Source organism: Siphateles boraxobius, unplaced genomic scaffold (genome assembly GCF_051911475.1).
Source record: "Siphateles boraxobius isolate OS27281-9 unplaced genomic scaffold, OSU_SipBor_1 25, whole genome shotgun sequence".
NCBI lineage: Eukaryota > Metazoa > Chordata > Actinopteri > Cypriniformes > Leuciscidae > Siphateles > Siphateles boraxobius.
This window is the reverse complement of record NW_027508866.1, coordinates 28,240,356-28,254,153: the sequence shown is the minus strand read 5'-3', so window position 1 is coordinate 28,254,153 and position 13,798 is coordinate 28,240,356. Positions and strand designations below refer to the sequence as shown.

General features: G+C 46.3%; 1 long non-coding RNA gene across 1 annotated transcript; it reads right to left on the bottom strand.

Moving 5' to 3' along the window:
- Window positions 1-216: 216 nt before the first annotated feature.
- Window positions 217-12,914, bottom strand: LOC143749577 (uncharacterized). Its single transcript, XR_013207036.1, has 4 exons — window positions 12,584-12,914; window positions 1,145-1,186; window positions 508-609; window positions 217-256 (listed from the first exon to the last, which is right to left on the bottom strand). It is a non-coding gene; the product is annotated as an uncharacterized LOC143749577 (long non-coding RNA).
- Between the last annotated feature and the right edge of the window lie 884 nt (window positions 12,915-13,798).

The following is a 13,798-nucleotide window of genomic DNA, read 5'->3' as shown; positions in this document are numbered from 1 at the left end:
TCGTTTTGTAATACTCGAAGTTGATAGGCTTTCTAAGCGAAACCCCATTCGTCGTCATCCGACGTAACGTCTCCGTTCCCTACTCAGGGAACGAGGGTTACATACGTAACCGTAGACGTTTCTCATGTATCACACTTACAATTTGCCGGTACATTTGATTCGGCAGAAGCCGAGCTGATCTCAAAGGGGGAGACATGAGTTAAACCAGTTATAATAGGCGAAAACACATGGCCACTATCTGATGAAGAGATTTTGCCTGTTTACATAAAATATCTGTCAGTTCATCTGTCAATTGTTCATTTAATTCGTGGCTTTGATAAAATCAGCAGTAAATAAAAGGCTATAGTAATGTAGTATAGTAAAATAATCCAGGAGCATGACAAATTTGTACATGACGCTGTCAGATCAGAATGTAAATTTCCAATTGGTCCCAAATAGTTAACTCGGACTGCTTAATTAAGATTAATTTAATACATTACATAGTCGAAACTGTTTTATTACACTTACAATTTGATTTGGCAGAAGTCATATTGACCTCAAAGGAGCCAAGAGTTAAACCAGTTATGATCGGCGAAAACACATGGCCATCATCAGATGTAGAGATTTTGCCTGTTTACAAAAAATATCTGTCAGTTCATCTGGCAATTGTTAATTATACATAGAGTGCAACAGTGCTTCCCCCCCTTTTCATTCTTATTTCCCATAGTGATTTTAAAAAATATATATTTTTATATATAAATATGCAAAATATGCATATATAGCTTATACAAACATTTCAGTATTTTGAGAGGGTAGGGAGATTATCTCATTTGCAGTGCTTCATGGGAGTGGGCAGAGCTATTTTGGAGTGTGTTGCTTTTTAAAAAAAAAAACTATGTTTGACATAATTTTCACTACAGCATCATGGCTCATGGGTAATGTAGTTTTCACCAGGAGTTCAACTGTGAAACACAATTATTTACAAAAAATAAGCTGAAGGCTTTATCAGAAGCAAATACCATGTATTAACAACCTCTTAGCTCACAGTAGGTCTGTCTTTAAAATTAATTTCCGTATGGAGAAAGTAAATGTTTTTACTTCCAGAAACCGCCTGTTGCACTCTATAATGTTTTCTTATTAAAAATAAAATATAAACCACACTAACATGTTACTTGGATGCCTGATTGTCCTGCAGTGTTTGCTGTCTCTAGAGAGAGAGAGAGAGAGAGAGAAGGAAAGACCATGTTATTTTAAATGGTAATGAAAAGCGCTAGCCTATATAAATAGCTTTGACTTGACTTTTATATGTTTTGCTTATCACATTGTGACAGTGTCATTCATATAGCTTACATGTTAAACAATTTATCATGCTAATTGCTAAAAGTTAAAATCAAAGACAGAGTAAAAGAAGAATTAAAAAAGTAACCTACCAAAATTTAAAAAGTAAGTAACTGAAGAGGAATAAAATAGGCCTATGCACATATAGACCATGGGCCCAGGCCACAATTTTCACTAATTGGTACCACCCAAGGTGGCAAATTCTAGTTTGATTTTTTTTGTTTTTGTCCATATCTCTAGATGATATTTCAACATGATAACCTTTTGTAAGTGGTAGCTTTGTCACAGAAATTAGCCTTCAATGACACTAACCGTTGAGCCAAAGAATGAAATCTTGTAACTTTATTTGAACAGAACATGTCATACAAAGAAAAACAAAATAATTATACCTTATTCATGAACTTATTTGGCCATTGCAAAATGTTTCTGTTTATTCATCATCATCATCATCATCATCATCTTCATATTCAACCAGTTTCATGACATCAGTATTCTCCTCCACCCTCTGATTGCTGCAGGTTTGTAGCTTGCACAATTCTGTGCACTTTAATTTATCGACTGCTTGCAGAGTTGCTTCCAAATGAATACGATCTTCCTGATGATTCTGTTCTAACCATGGATGAAAACCTTTCCATGCTAGTCTCAGGAAAACCTCATAGAGCAGCTTGTGGAGCCTTACTCCTCGATTATACCTGTGACCATCAATGACCCCTGAGATTGAGGCAACAGGCAGATATGTTTCTTCGCTGAGGAGCCAAGACTGAGCTCAGGCGATCCCCGCGGTACAGCGGAAAGTGGCAGGCAGACGTAACGTCTCCGTTCCCTACTCAGGGAACGAGGGTTACATACGTAACCGAGACGTTCCCTTTCGTTGTCACTCCGAGTTACGTCGGATGACGACGAATGGGGTTACCAGTCTAATCACGCCACCTTCTCAGCTGTCTTCCAGTGCCCTGCGTAAATCTGAGATCCCTGTCGTGAGACTGGCACGGACGAAGGACTCCTATTTAGCACAGGAATACCAAGGTACACTGGGGAGCATATCCCAAAGTTTAGGGGAATATGCAATTACTGCCAACCCAGAGGGGGGGGGGGGACTTAGAGAATACACATATGACCCGAAGGAGACATATGGAGAACACTGGGGTGTCCAGCCGCAGGTGGAATATTTCAACCCCAGGGGAGGCAAGGTGGCTTGCCAAGGGAAAGACACATGCTCAAGAGGCTTACAGTGGAAATACACATGTGGGGGTCGCTCAGGGGAGGGACCATGCACACGGGAGGCACCTAGCCGACGCACAGGCAATAGACACTGGCGCCAACGTCAGGAGTGCTGGAGGAACTCAGGGCTTTTCGGGGAAGCTCACCTGAGGAGAATATCGCACGTATCCAGTCCGTGGAGTGGAATGGCGAGCAAGCGAAGACACCTGAGCGGGTCCAGTACTAGCTGGTTGAAGCGAGTACATGAGAGGACACTGGCTCCACTCGGAGATTGTAGAATCTGCCGAATGTGTTAGGTGTCGCCCAGCCTGCAGCTCTGCAGATGTCTGTTAGCGAGGCGCCATGCGCTAGAGCCCAAGAGGATGCCACACTCCGGGTGGAGTGGGCGGTCACACCAAGGGGGCACGGTCGACCTTGCTGCTGGTATGCCAAGGCAATGGCGTCCACTATCCAGTGAGACAACTTTTGCTTGGAGAGAGCCTTTCCCTTCAGCTTCCCACCATAACAGACAAAGAGCTGGTCTGAGGTCCTGAAACACTGCGTCCTGTCTACATAGGCGCGGAGGGCGCGTACTGGACAGAGCAGTGCCAAGGCTGGGTCTGCCTCCTCCGGGGGCAGCGCTTGCAGGTTCACCACCTGGTCCCGGAAGGGAGTGGTAGGAACCTTGGGCACATATCCAGGCCGGGGTCTCAGGATCACGTGAGAGTAAGCCGGCCCAAATTCCAGGCACGCTTCGTCAACGGAAAATGCATGCAAGTCCCCCACCCTCTTGATGGAGGCCAATGCAACCAGGAGCGCTGTCTTCATAGACAGGAACTTAAGCTCCACTGATTGCAAAGGCTCAAAGGGAGTACTCCGCAGGGCAGTTAGAACCACTGAGAGGTCCCAAGAGGGAACGAGAGGAGGACGAGGAGGATTCAGTCTCCTCGCTCCTCTCAGGAACCTGATGATCAGGTCGTGCCTTCCAACAGACTTACCTTCGACTGGGTCATGGTGTGCGGCAATAGCGGCAACATAGACTTTCAGGGTAGAGGGAGACAGCCTTCGCTCCAGCCTATCTTGAAGGAAGGAAAGCACAACACTAATCGAACATCTCCGGGGGTCTTCTCGGTGAGAAGAGCACCAGTTGACGAAGAGGTTCCACTTCAACGCGTAGACGTGTCTTGTGGACGACGCTCTAGCGGAAGTGATGGTAGCCGCCACCGTAGGTGGAAGGGTACTCAAACCTGCTTCGTCCCGTCCAGGAGCCACACGTGGAGGTTCCAAAGATCGGGACGAGGGTGCCATAGGGTGCCCCGTCCCTGAGAAAGGAGGTCCTTCGTCAGGGGAATCGGCCAAGGAGGTACTGTCGCGAGGAGTACTAGTTCGGAGAACCAGGTCCGGGCGGGCCAGTACGGCGCGACCAGAATGACCTGCTCCTCGTCCTCCCTGACCTAGCGCAAGGTCTGCGCAAGAAGGCTCACTGGGGGAAACGCATACTTGCGGCCCTGCGGCCAGCTGTGCGCCAGAGCATCCGTGCCGAGCGTGCCCTCGGTCAGGGAATAAGACTGGGCGCAATGGGTCGAGTCGTGGGAGGCAAACAGATCTATCTGTGCGTCCCCGAACTGGTTCCAAATCAGCTGGACCGACTGGGGATGGAGTCGCCATTCTCCAGGGAGTGGCTGAAGCCGTGAGAGCTCGTAGGCTGCACAGTTCAGGGCTCCGGTGGAAATAAATGGCATGAAGCGACCTCAGATGCTTCTGACTCCATATGGGGAGGTGGCGAGCGAGTTGCGACAAACGGCGGGAGCGTAGACCACCTTGATGGTTGATGTACGCTACAGTGGCGGTATTGTCTGAGCGGACTAGTACGTGTTGGTTCTTGAGCACGGCCCGGAAGCGGCGCAAAGCAAGACGTACGGCCAGCAACTCGAGGCAATTGACATGCCAGAGGCGACGGGGTCCTGTCCAGGAGCCCGCGGCAGCACGTCCATTGCACATGGCACCCCAGCCCGTGGAGGAGGCATCTGTCGTTACAACAACATGCCGCGAAGCTCGTTCCAGGGGCACTCCGGCCCGTAGAAAACTGAGGTTCGACCACGGGGTGAAGGTCTGACGGCAGGTCGGAGTAACTGTTACTCGGAGGGTGCCGTGTTGCCATGCCCACCTCGGGACTCGGTCGCGAAGCCAAAGCTGAAGCGGTCTCATATGAAGCAATCCGAGCGGCGTTGCCGCGGCTGCAGAAGCCATATGCCCCGGAGCCTCTGAAAAAGTTTCAGTGGAACCGCACTCTTGCCCTCAAACTGTCTCAGGCAAGTCAGCAGTGACTGCGCGCGCGCTAGCTCGTAAGCTGCGCGGACATGGCGACCGAGTCGATATCCATACCGAGAAAAGAGATCCTCTGCACGGGGCAAAGTTTGCTCTTCTCCAAGTTGACCCGAAGGCCCAGACGAGCTAGGTGCCGAAGCACTAGGTCCCTGTGTTCGCAACCTGAACTCGAGAGTGAGCTATGATCAGCCAGTCGTCGATATAACTCAGGATGCGAACCCCGTGTTCCCGAAGGGGGACAAGGGCAGCCTCGACGACCTTCGTGAAGATGCGAGGAGACAGGGCTAGCCCGAAAGGGAAAACCGCGTACTGGATGCCTGCCCCTGAAAGAAAACCGAAGGAACGGTCTGTGTCAAGGAGAATAGAGACATGAAGTAGGCGTCCTTCAGGTCGATCGCTGCAAACCAATCCTAGGCAGTATGCATTCGCAAACGCGTTTGAGCATCTTGAACGGCATCCTGTGAAGGGAGCGGTTCAGCACAAGTCCAGGATTGGCCGTAACCCACCGGTTTTATTGGGGACAATGAAGTAGGGGCTGAGAAGCCGGCTGACCTCATCTCGGCTGGAGGGACAGTCTCATTTGCGCCCTTCGCCAGCAGGGTGGCAATCTCTGCTCTCCTGATGGGGGCATAGCCACCGACAAAAGTGGAGCGGACTCCCCAAGTGGGGAGGAGACCGTGCAAACTGAATCGCATAGCCGAGCCTGATGGTCCGCGCGACCCAGTGGGACAGACGGGGAAGCTCTAACCAGGCTCCCAGGAACTGAACCAGCGGGATCATGCGACCACAGGCGTCCCCCCGGAGGGGCAGCGAAGCGGAGTAACTGGCCCAGACGTGGACGGCATAGCGGCCCGATGTGGGGGCACAGTTAGCAACCGCGCCCTGGCAGAGGGGCCAGGGGAGGACCAGGCTGGTCGTCCCGCGGGGGCCTGCTCTGCCAGGGGTCTGGCGACAGAGGGGGACAGGGGCGAAGCGGTCCGTGGACGGCACGCCATGTCAACCACCTCTGGGACAGAGGGGGACGAGGAGAGCACGGCTTGTGGGCGGCGCTCTGTGACGTCCGAGAACTCTGTGCTCAGAGACGGGAGAATCAGCTCTTTGGAGAATAAGGATTCTTCCCCGGCCCTCCCCGGGGAAAGGAGTGGTCCTGCTACCAACTCCTGGAAAGAACTGAGTCCCATCTCTGAGGAGCCCAACTCAAGAGCGCCGCTTAACCCGGCGTGTAGCGGGGTGCGGGGCTGGAGAGGACTGTGGCGTCCGACCGCGGCCTCCAGAGCCGACCCGGGTGAACGGGCGGGGTGGGAGCCGCGGGGGGGCGCCCTCGGCAGTGGGCAGACCGAGGGATCTGAGCGGACGGCGGGGCCGTCGGGACAGAATCAACCTCAGTCTGCTCCATCGCCGAGGTGCCCGTCTCACGAGCGCCGCTTAACCCGGCGTGTAGCGGGGGGCGGGGCTGGAGAGGGCTGTGGCGTCCGCCCGCGGCCCCCAGAGCCGGCCCGTGAACGGGCGGGGTGGGAGCCGCGGGAGGGCGCCTTCGGCGGTGGGCAGACGAGGGATCTGAGCGGACGGCGGGGCCGTCGGGACAGAATCAACCTCACTCTGCTCATGGGCGGCTGAGAGCTGTTGGGCAAGCCCTCAACCGCACCGCCGAAGAGGCCGACCTGGGATATGGGAATGTCGGACAGACGGGTCCGCGCGACATCCAGCACATCAGACAGGTTCAGCCACAGACTGGTGAGCATCACCTGACCCAGGGAGCGTACGGCCACTTTCGTCGCTCAGAGAGCAAGGTCAGTGGCGGCGCGCAGCTCAGTGAAGAGCCCTGGGTCAGTCCCGCCCTCGTGCAGGTCCATGAGCATCTGGGTCAGGTGGACCAGCAGAATGACCATGGCATGCAGTGAGGCGGCTGCCAGTCCCGTGGCGCTATAGGATCTCGCCACAAGCGTAGACGAAAAACTACAGGCCACGGGCGGGTGCTTAGGATTGCGCCGAGAAGAAGCACTCTGAGGACACATAGCATCGCAACAGAGCGTTCAGCCGGGGGAACCCCAGTGTACCCAAGGGCAGCGGCCCCATCGAGGGGAGGAAAGGCGGATGAGATCAGCGAGCGGTCCTAAGAAGACAAGGGGGTCTTCTAGGACTTCGAGATCTCATCATGCACGTCCGGGAAGAGAGGTATTGGGGTTTGCCACGGACGAGGGTCGGCGGCCTTACCCAAAACCAATCGTCCCAGGAAAGCATGGCCGTCATCTCCGGATCAGACTCAGGCACAGCCGTATGCACACCGGAAGGTGGCAGCTGTGACGGGCCCTCACTTCCAGAGGACTCAAGCCCACCCAGTGATGCTGCAACAGACATGGCATCTTCCTCTGTAGCTTCAACTGAAACACGCGGGCCACCAGAGGGTAGACTCGCGGGAATCAGCAGTTCACTAGCGGGCACCGTCATTGAAGAGGGGGGCTGGGGTCACGGACACATAGTCGGCGCCTTGTTCCAGACCGTAACCCTCAGGTCACCCTGGCCACCCGCCGAAGATCGGGGGGTGGATGAGGGGACTCTCACTCTTGCGAGTTCACCGAGTCTCGACCTATTTATGACGCGATGATCACGTTCCCTTGCGAGAACATGAGTCACCCACGAGCGCTGTTCAAGCATGATCAAACACACTAGACAGCGCTCGTGCCCATCAGAGTCCGATACCAGTCCGCTGCAACCAGAAATGCACGGGCGAGCCGTCTTTAAAAAGACGTGCCGCGTGCGAGCTCTTTTATGAGAGGAGAGAAAAAAACTCCGCGATGTTGAAGCGCACAGGGAGACACACACACACTGGCAGATTACTGCACAGATCAGCAGGCACTGTGAGCTCGCTGCAGATCGCCGTCACACCAACACCGGAGAGAGAAGCTCGTCTCGTAGAGCGAAGTCAGAGATGACTGTGGAGTGAAGAAATGCTCTTGGCTCCGAAGCGAAAACATATCTGCCTGTTGCCGGCGTCCTCCTTTTATACCCACGAGGTGGGGCGGAGTTACGCCATGCAAATTCCGCAGACCCATGGCATTTCCTTGCCATTGGCTCGTTTTGTAATACTCGAAGTCGATAGGTGTTCTAAGCGAAACCCCATTCGTCTTCATCCGACGTAACTCGGAGTGACAACGAAAGGGAACCCCCATTCTGGATGATGTTCTTGAATACCTCCTGGTGTTTCCAGGTAATTTCTGCAGCTTTGGCATATAATGCCTGGTCAAAATCAACAACAATGTTGTTGAGATGCAGAGACTTCACGACGATGCTTATCGACTGGTTGAGTACCTCATGTACTGTTGATAACTGTGTAACAGGACCATTGATTGCGGGCAAATAGCCTATACTATCTTCTTGTACACTTGTATCATTGTGGGTGAGGCTGTTGAACCCAGTCCAGCTGCAAACATCTTTGTTGGAAAGACAAGGCATTAGCCACACGAGGTTTCTGTCTGCTGCATCCTGTAGGAAGGAGGCATGATTAGTGTCAACTGTCTTTAAAACAGGAGGATTGGTAAGTTCTCCTGCATTGTAAATGGGAAGTACCATCTCTACTGCTTTAATGCTTCTCTTCTTGGTTTTGGGGATGCAAGGCAAAGCTCTGGTCTCAGCAGGATGGTCAGCAATAGGCTTTGTTTGCACAGCAATTCCATTCACTCTATGTGATGTCCCTTCACCACTGATTGTCTCCTCTAGTCTGTCTATATTGTCCCAAGCCAATGTTGTGAAAAAACCAGGCTTGATGTTTTGTGGTAGTGGGATGGCACCTCCACTTGCTGCTTGCTTCTGAAGGCAAAGGGCTGTGTCAGTTTCTTCTACCTGAGAATATGAAACACCATGGCCAAATCTATTCAGTATCTTTATCAGTTCCACATTTCCGGTGAGTGACTTGACAGCAAAGGGCAACACAATATGTTTTGCAGGCTTGACTTTGCCGCTAGTAAGAGCATAAACTAGGTCTTGGCTAAATGAAGCTGTGAGTCTTTTCTCCCTCTGGGATGAGTTATTACCTACTTTGGATGAACCTGTTAGGAGTGTCTGGAGAAACTCCACTAGAGATGTAGGAGTGCTGTTCATCATCTCAAGATCTGACGCATGTGCTGGCCATGCTTGAGTAATATCTTGGTTCCAAATATCACCTCTGATCTTCAGTGCCACTTGTGATATGATGTCTTCGCTAATGCTTGATTTGTGCTCCTTCGGTTCATCTTTTAGTTTCTGGCAAACCTTTACAAGTTCATCCATTGTCAAATCGTCAGGGTATACCAACAGCTTTCCTTTGTCATTTGGTATGATGTGTAAAGATTCACCAAATTCAGATTCAACCTTGCGACGTAGGTGTTTCTTTGTGTTACACCACATTCAGCCATTTCTGTCACCAGTTTAGAGGTCAGGTCTGTGAATGGTACCACTGTAGGATGTTCAATCAGTCCTTCCCTAGTATATATAAAAACTTTGTAGAGCGCCATTCTCTCTGCTGCTTCATAATAACATTCTGCTTGGCCCAGGTTAATTTTACCTTTGTCTGTCTGTCTATGTCTGTATTGTCTATGTCTGTACACCGACGGCTTTACTTAAACTTAACAGCTCTAATTTGATTACTGGCCATGACTTTGTTACTGCGTCCTCTCAAGTGCGCAATCTGGACGTTATCTTTGACCCAGAACTGATGTTCGATGCCCATATTAAAATGATGTCAAAAACTGCATTTTTCCATCTTAGAAATATCGCTAGGCTACGACCATTTCTATCGCTCCCAGATGCGGAAAGGCTTATTCACGCCTTTATTACGTCGAGGCTCGATTATTGCAATGCACTCTATCTTTGTCTCCCAAATCGATCCATCAAAAAATTACAATATATTCAAAATTCAGCCGCTCGGCTATTGACACACACTACTACTCGAAAACATATTTCCCCGGTACTCCATGACTTGCATTGGTTGCCTATACAAGCACGTATTGAATTCAAAATACTGGTTTTAATGTATAAAGCGATTCATGGAACGGGCCCTGCCTATCTTTGCAGCTTAGTTACCACTCACACTCCAGCACGCTCTCTGCGCTCTTCTAGGTCATGCATCCTTCAGCAGCCTCGAAATAATTTAAAGTCAACGGGTGGTCGAGCATTTTCGGGTCTCAGCACCACGTCTTTGGAATGCCCTACCATCGGGAATTAGAGACTCTCCAACATTGGACTGTTTTAAGAATTCTTTAAAGACACACCTTTTTAGAGTTGCTTATTGTAAATGAATGTATTTGTTTTATTGAATCTTATTGTTGTTGTTTTTTGTTTTTTGTATATTGTAGCGCTTTGAGTCTAAGAAAAGCGCATTAGAAATAAAATGCATTATTATTATTATTATTTGGATCCTTTGTGTACACCCTGTAGCAGGATCTGTGATAATGACCTTCAGCTGCTACTAGTTCACGAATGACTATGGCTAGCATTCTGTTGTCACCTTTCCTGACAGCCGCTCTGCTGATTGTATCATCAGCTCTCAAGTCTGTGTATTTTGTCAGGCTCTCTTTTGTCCTTTGACCTTTCAAATACTTGCTACATTTGTCACAAAATATACATTTGGCCTCATACACCCTTGATGCCTGTGAACCTTGTCTAGTGGATTTTGTGTTCTGCAGATATTTCTGCAGAACTTTTTTTTGCAAGGATGCTGTCAAGCAGTTTCTTCATAGTGAAGATGCTACGACATTTCCTGTGATACAATACTGATGGTATGCTACCTTCAGGTAGGTCTTTAGCAAGATCAAGGATGGGGCTGTAGCCTATTATTTTAGCTGCTTTGAGTAGTGTGTTCCATGAATCTATATTCGTAGGGGCCACAAGGTTAGAGTCATCATCCGAACAGTGTATTAAACACTCTGACTGTTTACTACTTGCACTTTGTTCTGCCTTACTTCTCTATGTTGTCATGTACCTTGCTCGGAAAATAACAGCAATGCCGGTATATCAAGAACAATGAACATTTAAATTTGTGGTGCTAAAAATAGCATCAGGACTAGCCGTTTCCAATGATGCTATGTGCTAGTCTGTGCAACAAAGTTGTGAAGTAAAATGCTTTTGAAATCACATGAAATTTCAGCCGTCTTAAACTACTTCTCATCTCTGCATCTCCACACACTCATCAATCTTTTTTTGATTACTCACAAAGTTGTTATTTTATAAAATAGGTATCAAATGAAAGAGTGGACCTTCTGCTTCACAGTGACACAAGTAGATTGCTTGTAGAACAAAGATGGTCTGAGTAATCTTGATTTGAAAAATCTAATTAGAATAAAACAAAGTTGCAATCATCTGTAATTTCTTCACTCATTTTCACACAGCTGAGTCATGGCTGAGTAAGTCGAGAAGTGCCTGTAGCTTCCAAGGGTAACACATATCAAAATAAATAGCAGGACTCACCTTTTCAGAAGAACATAGTGACTTATCCATACAGCGAGGTATGGAGGAGTAATCTGAAACTTTTGAAACTAGCACCAGTCGTTGTTGTTGCATTAATATTATTTCATACAGTACATGCATATTTTTTCAAATTGCTAGGTCATGGATTGTCCCACCATCATGGTTCTGATATCACCAGATTACAGACAGTCTTGTCTATCCATATCTGAAAAGATACCCCCTTAACATCAATATCTTTTTATGATAGATTTACAAATATATACAAATATAACAATTTAGTAGATGCAAAAAATAGTTGTCTTTAATATGAAGGCTAATATAAAACGTATACCACATATATCATGTCAAATTATGGCAGATCTGGATAGCCCTGACTGTCCTGAAAAAATAAACATATAGCATGTATGGCTACCTCTTATAATAGACTTTATACAAACCTGCGGGGCAGATTCTATAGGACGATAATGGCAATAATAATGATTGTCCCAAAATATTAGTAAAGCTACTCATTTGAAAAGGTTATCATGTTTCAAAGTACTTATATGGACTCTACAAACAAACTGGTACCAAAGAGATTTTGCCACCTTAGGTGGTACCAAATTCTGGCCTGGCCCATGGACTAATATAAGCATGTCTGACTAAAATAATCTCTAAATAAGATTTAAAACTGAATAAATCCAAAACATTTATTTTAAGGTCCTTTATGGAAACCCCGCAGCTTAAATAAACGATGCTGCAGATTTTAGTTACATCAGATAAAAAATACAACATAGCATAATGCAAAATAAACATTGCTGTAAAACAGTCATGTTAAACTGATACTTTTGTGATATGGTTTAAAAAAAAAACATAGCATAATGAACATAAACAATGTTGTACATTTTTAAAATCATACTTTATGATAAATTAATATAGTAGATACATGTTAATATCTGTATCACATCAATATCATAATACAATGCTCCATATTTAAAAAAAAATCATACTTTGATAAACTAATATAGTAGATACATGTTAATATCTGTATCACATCGATATCAAAATACCATATTTTTAAACCCATACTTTGATAAATGAATATAGTAGATACATTTTAATATCTGTATCACCAGTTACAGCAGATAAAAATACTAATAGCATAATGTGGATAAAACAAATACGTAGCCTGGGCTATTTAAAACACTAATGAATTATACCGTCTTTTCCTTATGTATAAACAATTTTTCAAATTAAACATCATTGCATAATACAGATAAACAGCACCGTAGCATAAATTAATTATAGAGAAAATACTTACTGTTTTGCATTTTTGATGAGGTGGTCATAGAAGAGTGGGTGCAAAAGTTTTTGGTCCAGACATGGGGTATGGCACACGTCCATGTGTCTTGGCTATTTTATAGCCTTTTACAGTAAGAGCCTGTGGAAAACTATGGGAAAACGGCGGAGCTGTGTGTCCACTATATTCTTTCAGTACTCTATGAATGGAACTGTTTAGGTTCAAGGCCAATTCACATTCCCAGCATTTAGGCAGACCTTTTGATTACACGAGCGCCATATTTCACTGATAACTGTCACTCCTGAAAATAAGTCTTATGAATTAAAAGTAATTTATTACCGGTGGTATGAAAACAGCGATGATATCACTTATTTGTCACGCTCACCGTCCATGCTGGCAGGCACTACCTGTGTGATTTTTTTTCTTCAACCCTGGTGAAAATGTAAGATGATTTTATCTAAATCTAACATAATTGGTACAGTAAATTTGTAAAATATTTATTTTAAATGAACAGAATGTTTTTCAACTTCAGTAATTTTGTAAGATTTTAAATGAACAACAATGCTTTTCAACTTTAGTTAAATTAGTAAACTATTTATTTTATATATGATATATTTTAATTTATACACTTTTAAAAAAAACACAATGCTTTTCAATGGGCTCAGGAACGTGTCACAAAAACAGATACCAGGCCAGCCACACGCTGGTGTGGCAGAGAGAAAAGACTTCAGGGGGAACACTTGTGGGTTTTTTTCAACCATGGTGAAACAGTAAGATGATTTTATTTTTGTTTAATTTATTTGAACAGCATGGTTTTTCAACTTGAGTCAGTGTCAAATATTTGTGAATGACTAAATGTAAATTTTATAATCATTTCATTTAAATGAACATAATGCTTTTTCAACTTCTGTGTGAGATAAACTTCCAAGGTCCTCAGCAATGCGGAGGGAGGTGAATTCCTGCTTTGACACAAACACACACACACATACATAGACGTGCGCTCGCTATGTTTTTTGAGGCAGTGTGATATCATTCATACATTGGATTGTTTGCAATATTTTTGTGACTTCATTTTATTTAAACTTTTTGTGTGAGGTTTTATTTTATATTCTTAGAACAGATAAACTTTAACCATTTTATTTAAACTGAAATGCTTGGTTCAGTGAATAGTTCTACATTTTATTCAAACTTTTTTGTGTGAGGTTTTATTTTATATTCTTTTACAGAACAGATAAA